Consider the following 8,111-nt stretch of genomic DNA (forward strand, 5'->3'; position numbering starts at 1 on the left):
TCACATGCAAAATTACAATCTTTCGATAACATTTGGCACAATCCATGTGGTGTCAGGGACAGATGCAGCTGAAGGTCAGGCAATCAGCAAACAGCATTAAACGGAGCAAAGCAATGTTAGGAATCATTGTAGCAGAAAAAAGATCAAAAGCAGAATATCGGAAAACAAAGGCTTGGTATCAACTGGTAATAATTACACACAGCATGTATTGAGTTGAGAGTTTTTATGTGTGTGTGTGTGTGTGTGTGTGTAATTGAGTACATGTGTTTCGAATTAGTAGTCACGTTAACTGGAACATGTGTGATTGAAATGAGAGTGTACACTGTATGGTGCAATATTCTTTTAAAATTGCATTTCACTTAAGATTAACATTTAATTGTTTTCAGATTATGGGAATTTTTACACAAAACTTAATGCAAGATTGGCAGAATCAGTCATAAGAAACTTTTTTCCTCTGACATTAGTTGTACAGTGTTGGTATTTGAGATACTGTAGCCCTCCTGTCAGCTTAACCCATATTACTCTGCTCTTTTCATCAATAAGGTACTGTATTTCTGCCCAAAGATCTGTCACACTGTTTTTTCCACTAATCACGCACTACTTTGGATAGTGTGCATTCTAACCCTGAATTACATTTGGCCTAATTTTTTCCTTATAATTGAACAGGGCTAATATGCACCATGGTAGCGATGAACACAATACAGTTGCTGTGAGTCATACTGACATTACTTATGCAATGCATATAGAGAAAGAGGAACCCTTTTCAAGCTATTGAGCCGGATATATAATGTAAATACATTCCATTGTGTGAATTTGTGTGTGCTGTGGGTGTCAGTCAGATACTGCACAGCATATAGTGTAGAACCTAAGAGTCCTAATCATTTTTTAAATACAAACATCCCAGCTTTATATTAAAGACTACAGCCCTAAATAAACATGTAATCCTTCTCTTTTTGGTCTAAGGTTGTGATCTGAGATTTATAAGTGGACTTTATAATCAACTAAAACACTTTTCCTGTTATTTTGAATATTAGAACTTATAGCATACAATTATAGCAGGGATTGATTAATTATTATACTATTTGGTATCACCCACATGAAGATGAGTAACCTTTTGGGTCTGATTTTAAGGTTTCTTCCTTTTGACATCTCAGGGAGTTTTTCCTTTCCATCGTCGCCCTCGGCTTACTCATCAGGGACAAATAATTAATAATAATTTATACTTTTAATAATAATTGTTATTATAATTTATACTTTTTCATATGTTTTTCCTGTATCATGGAGTGATTTGAGGCTGGATGTTAACACAGTTATGGTTTCATTTAAAAACAAAAACACAAAACTATGACTTGTAAATTAAAAACCTTCTGAAATTAGCCTCAATATTAACCCAACTAGAAACACCAGATAAAAAAAAAAAACAGGAGACAGCACCTTGACCAGATGCTGACATAGAAGCACTTATAAATAAATAGAAGAATACAACTAAATTTAACTAAACAGTAAGAACAGGGAGTTTCAATAAGGAACAAGGACTACTGTAGGTAGACCTGGAGAACCCTAATACTGTAAATACATATGGTTGATTGTTGATAATTAGTCCTATTATAAAACTAAAACAAAATTTGAGGCAGTATAGTGATCAGCACTAGGGTTTTCATCTTGTTTTAGTTCTGTGTGCATGGAGTTTGTTGAGTTTGCACAGAACACATTCTCCCATGCTTCAAGGGTTTCCTCCAGGTACTCTTTCCTTTTAGGCATGACTGTGAGAGCTTGTATCCTGTAATGGGTTGGTACACTATCCACAAAGGTCCCGAACCCTCAAAAAGGTTTAAAGGCTTATGAAAAATGTATGAAAAAAGGATTGTTTTTGTGTCTGTGTTTTTAGTTTTACTTCACTATTGTTTGTGTGCATAGAGAATTGGAATGTACAGTAATTCAAGTAATTATCTGTTCTAAAATTACATTGTAATTAGATTACAGTGTTTTAGATTAGTGTCTGATAATGATCTTGGAGCATGTTGCTGCTCAGGTCTGTCCTGTTAGACCGATTGTTAAAACACTTAATAGCTCTAAAGGGCTAATCCTAGACTTTAGCCTTGGGATTTCCTTGTGCATTTGTGCGTACGGAACTATGCAGAGGAGAAAGGTGGGCTTTTAAAAAAGAGGGTCAATTGTATCCTGTATCCATGTTAGCAGTGATCCTGAGCCATCCTTTTGCCTCACTTCTGCATGGAGTTCTCATCACATGGAGACCACTCTACTGCTAATAGCTCCATGTGATCTTCCCATGGAAACACATGAATGCTGATGATCATGATTTGGAAACCATAAAAACGACATTGGACTGCATTTGATGTAAACAGTTTTACTATGATGGCCCAAGGCTTTATCAGTAAACAATTGGTAATCTCAACAAAGTGGACTTTATGTTAACTGAAATACATTTCCTGTCTTATAATTGCACATTTGCCCATATAGCACACAATTACAAAATGTGATTATTTGTGCTCGCACTAAGTAAGGAGTCACCCAAATGAGAACAGGATCCCTTATGAGTCTGTTTTCTCTCAAGCTTTATTCGTCATGTTGTCTTGGGAGTTTTTCTTTGCCACTGTTGTCACCAGCTTTCTCATTAGAGACCAATTTATAAAACTATACATTCATAAATCTCTTAAGTTTTTTTTTTTTTTTTTTAGATCCAGAATTATTCCTGTCTGCTTTGTGACAATGTCCATTGTTAAACATGCTAAAAAAAATAAAATTGAATTTGATACATTAATAAAGAACAATCTCAGCTACCTTCACATCAATTTTGTTGTACACTATTCCAGCTCAAAAATGCTATCAGTAGGGAAAATTTGGCTTGCCACAAGACAATCTAATTAAATTGTGATTATTTTCCCCCTTTATTCTTTTTCCAGGTTTAACGGACATTAATGTTGGTTTCAGTAATTTTCTTCCAGTATGATTTATTTCCAAAAGCTTTTTTTCTTTCTTTTTTTCTTTTTTTGCTTTTCTTCTCTACCTTTGTCCAACAATCACATATTTTTAATCACAGTACGTAGAGTGAGGCCACTAAATAGTTTTTTATTTTTAATACAGGGACAGTTTGTCCAAAGCAAGCAATTCAATGGGGAGCCCATTCTCAAATAGGAAATGAAAAGATACTGTATCTTAGCAAAGATGTGACTTTGTAGATATTTAAATGTTAATCTAAATGCACACCTAGTTAGGTAGCACTGTAAATAACACATTAGTTTATAATTAGCATCATTTATAATACATTTTAAAATGCTCAACATTTAATCTAGATTCTTGTTCTCCTGGGTTTACTTGCAGGAGTGATAATTATTTTTACCAAATTGGTGATTTCTAAAACAGAACATTATCCATTTTCAAAAACAAATAAAGTTGTTTATTTGATTATTCATATGTCTAAAAGTTCACAAATACATTGTGTGCAATACAGAAAATAAGATCATATTATGATCAATTTTTATCAAATTTAGTATGTCACTGACACACATCTGGTATGTTCGGATGTCCATATGGGGTGTCCTAGATTTTATTTTACTAAATAAATGCTCTATACTACATACAGTATACAGTATATCTGCAATGGCGTGATGTTTTCTGACCAAAGTGTATAGACGACTGTAGGACATCACCTTAAAGGCTTTAAGCTGCACTTTATGTAACAGGAAGTCAGAATTTTACATTACATCAAACTAAGTATCTTAGTTATTCTCCAGGGACCTTATTTAATTTAAGAAGAGAGAATCTAGAGGCCAAACAAATTTGTCAGTTTTTCAATTTTTTTAGTTTTCTATGGATTTTTTTTTTTGTCCATAAATTGCGAACATGTAGTTTAAGTCTGGGGGTGTGACTAATCTGTCTGTCATCGATTATTCGGACTTTTCACTTAAAAGTCATAAAATTAGCCAATTAATGCTATACCGCCCCCTGGTGATGACCCTTTACCCTGTGTCCCATACACACACACACACACACACACTCGCCTAATAGTCTTGATCATAAAGTATAAATGTAGAATTAAAATATATGATTAAATGTTATGTAAATCGATGTTATTTAAATTAAATATAAATGTAAAGCTTTTAATGATCTAGATTTTAATTAAACTTTTAATTTAATAAAATTATTCAACTTTAATTAAATATAAAAAAAAATATTACTAGATGAATTACTTCATTAAGACAAAATAACTTGGCCTAAAGAAGACATATAGTTTGTGCCAATGACAGCACATTTACACAGTCACTTCTAATGTCATTGCACTGGTTTCACATTTTGTACAATAAAATTCTTTATAATTTTATTTTCATACCATATTGAATATAATTTATTTAATTTTCTCCCTAGTCTATTTTTATTTTTATTTTGTACATACATACATACATACATACATACATCCTTTTTCTTTTTTTTTGCACAGTCTGGAGTTTGTTGCATTGCATTTCACTACTGTTGTACAACCATGTATGTGACAAATAAAAATCTTGAATCTTGAATCTTCACCTACTACGAACCTGGCTTAATAGCTTAAATTGATAATACCCATGCTGAGTCCTTCCTTTCATCTGCCCAATTTTCATGCCACACACTTCATTCTTAAATCTGGACAGAGTGTAATTACTCTTTTAAGCTAAACCATGTGTAAAATCTGGCATTTAAAACCCATCTCTGGTAGAAAAATGTAATGTGCTCTAATGTACACTCTAATGTACTGTAATGTACAGTAATTTTACATGGCTTGTGTTTCATGCTTTAAATTGACTCGGTATGTTTTTGTAAATTCTAAGAAATTATGCCTACTATCCTCTGCATATACTGTACCAGGACTTCTGTTTACAATACAGTATGCTCATATTGATCATCTTGTGAACTTTAATACTATTTGCCTTATTCGTTTACAGCTGTATACTTCAATGATTCATTTATTGCAGTCTAGCCTAGCCCAGAGGAAGGCAAGTTGCCGAGTGATGTATTTTGAATTTTTTTTTAAGAGCAGAAAGCCATTTTGTGTCAGTGGATATTGATGTAAAAAAAAAATAATAAATAAATAAATAAATAAATAAATATATATATATATATATATATATATATATATATATATGTTGTGCATTTTGAGATACTGTACTTTTCTATAGACATTTCTCATCAACAAGGCACTTCCACTGAAGAACTGCCACTTACTGACTTTATTTTATTATTTAATTTTTTTTGATGATCCCACCAAATAGTGGAATTTGTTGAGGGAAGTTCTCTTAACAGACATTCCCAGGGAACACACTTTAAGCACTGTGGAACGGAATGCAGCCACACCTTATGATCTCATTCTTTCATGAATAGCCAGCACCATTACCTAAAATTATCTTCATTTGTGAAGTGCCTGGTAGCTCCACAATGACCAACATTTTTTATAGTTTATATGGTTAGCCATTCACACTATATGTTAAAAAATTAGTTGCTCGGTAGCTTTCAAAAGACACAGCCACTGAAATCTACAGAGCTCAAAAAAAAAGCTGCGGAAGCAATAATTTTAGCTGACTTTGTAGCCATTTCCTTGTAAAATAACACCTCAGGCACTTTTACAGAGTTCTTTATGTTTTAGTCAATCGTTTTCCCTGGAGCACAGACTTTGTTAATATAATCAGATTTTTTTTTAAGAATTCATACTTTTTTATTTATCTTTCAGACATGGGGTAATACAATTTATTTATTATTATTAAAACTCTGTTGGTAGCAGTGCAACCCAAAGGGATTTCAGAGTATCTTAGTTCAAATTAGTTCATGATTTCAAATTTGTTAAAAAAAAGAAAATTTTGATAATTAAATTTAATTTAATCATGAAGGCCATATTGTGAATTGAATCGTGCATCGTTCCCCCCATATTATGTACAAAGGCTGTTGGTAGTGCCTATGTTACCCAACTACAGCTAACTTTGTTAAGGTGTGGAGGATAAAACTTTTTTATGTTGATTTTTCATGTCATGATTTTCCCTGATCTGTGGTCTACATATATTTTGTTACTTTACTGGTAGCCTAGTAATTAAATCAGATTTGAGTTCTTCAGCAACTCCTTTCTAATTAATATTTTGCAGGTATCTCTACAATTTAAACCAGATTTCCTTTTTTCTAAGGCTTGGACAGCAGCACATGAGCACTGTATTTTAAAACAGGTACATTTAACAAAAGTGTGTAACACAGTCACCTTTACATGACTATATGACTATTAATAAGACATTTGAAAGTGGTTATGGATGGTTAAGTGATGCTAATGCTAATATTTTTGAAGAGATTATCAGAATTATCTTTTAATAATTATCTTTAGGCAGCACAGTGCAGTCTACAGACATGCAGATTTAAATTGCCCATAGTATGTAAATGAGCATGTGAGTGTGTGTATGTTTGTGTGTCCTAATGAGTGAGTTAGTGAGTGAGAGTGAGTAATAAGCTTTTCTTTTAAAAAATTTAAGGCAATTATCAGACCAAAAAAGATACATAAAAAACGACAGGTTAGTTTTGTAGTTAGTCCATGGTCAGATAAGAAAAATAATGTAATATAAATGCATGTGTTTAGATAAATGTAAATGCAATAGAGAATCTGTTACAGGATCAAGGTGATTCATGTTTGGAAAACTAATCACTGTACTTATATTAACAACTGTGAAACTTAAGATGTCATGGGGTTATAAATGACGAAGGTGCGTAGGTTTAAAGAGGTCATAAGTGAACCGAGAGGAACTGTATGTTTGCTTTTGGGGATGTAGTTTTTTTCAGCTCTCATGCTCATTTTAATATTAGTTTAACACACTAGACGTCAAAAGTTTGGACACACCTTCTAATTATATGGTCTTTCCTCACTCACTCTGCTTTTTCCTGTATTCAGGTTTGTTGGGGGCCTGGACCCTATCCCAGGAGACTTAGGGCACGAGGCAATTAGTCTAATCTGCAGGTCTTTGGACTGTGGTAGGAAACCAGAGTACTCGGAGAAAACTCACTAAGCACGGAGAGAACATACAAACTCCATGCACACAGAGACGGGATCCAAGGCAAGGCAACAGTGCTAACCACTACACCACCAATGCCGCCTATGGTCTTTCCTGATATTTATAAATTTTACACTGTAAAACAATACTGAAGGCATCCAAAATATGCAATAATGTCCTTTGAACAGTTAATATTGAGATGTGTCTACTATTTATGCTCTGTAAAGCTTTCATAATGGCTCTAATCTGAGATGTTGTTAATTGGTAATTGTTTAAAGGCCAGTAACTCAACTTCTCCTCTGCAGCAGAGGTAAGGTATGGTCTTGTTTTCCTGGTATCGTCTTCATTCGAGCCAGTTTCAACATGGTGCATGATGGGTATCCAAATGCACTTGAAAATACTGTTCTTGCAAAAACTATTCCAGAATGTTGATATTACTTTTGTTATTTAATTAATGCCATAATTGTTATTTCATAGTATCTTATGCCATAATTGTTATTTAATAAATTAATTATTGCATAAATATTGTGTATTATCACAATACTACCATTCCCTTTCCCGGCAAAAAAAAACAAACAAAACATGATACTGCCATACCCATGCTTTAGAGTTAGGATGGTGTTCACTAAATTAAACGCCTGAGGCTTTTTCCTCCTCATATAGCACCGATCATTATGGCAAAACAGTTTCACTTTTTTTTATCTGACCAGACACCACTTTTCCAAAATGATGTTGCACAGGTTCAAATTTCAATCTGGCTTTTTATGCTGGTGTCAGATTTTTCTCTTAACAACCTTTAAGTCATTGTGATGTAGGATGCCTTTAGTGGTGAATGCACATATTTTGGTAACTGAGGCCTCTAACACCTTGACTACTTTCTTGTTGTTGCCTTGAGAGTTTAACTTTTTACACCCTAGTCCATGTATGAAAGCTTTAATGATGCCTCGTGTGATCCCAAAATTTTTACTCTCCTTACCGTATACAGATCCTTCTGGTACCTTAATTTGTTTGGAAATTGGTCTGGAGAAGGTACTATACTTGTGGGTGTTATATTTGTTCATATCTATAGGTTTTGGATAAGTTTTTTGGATAATG

The sequence above is a fragment of the Clarias gariepinus genome, chromosome 16, assembly GCF_024256425.1.
Source record: "Clarias gariepinus isolate MV-2021 ecotype Netherlands chromosome 16, CGAR_prim_01v2, whole genome shotgun sequence".
Taxonomy (NCBI): domain Eukaryota; kingdom Metazoa; phylum Chordata; class Actinopteri; order Siluriformes; family Clariidae; genus Clarias; species Clarias gariepinus.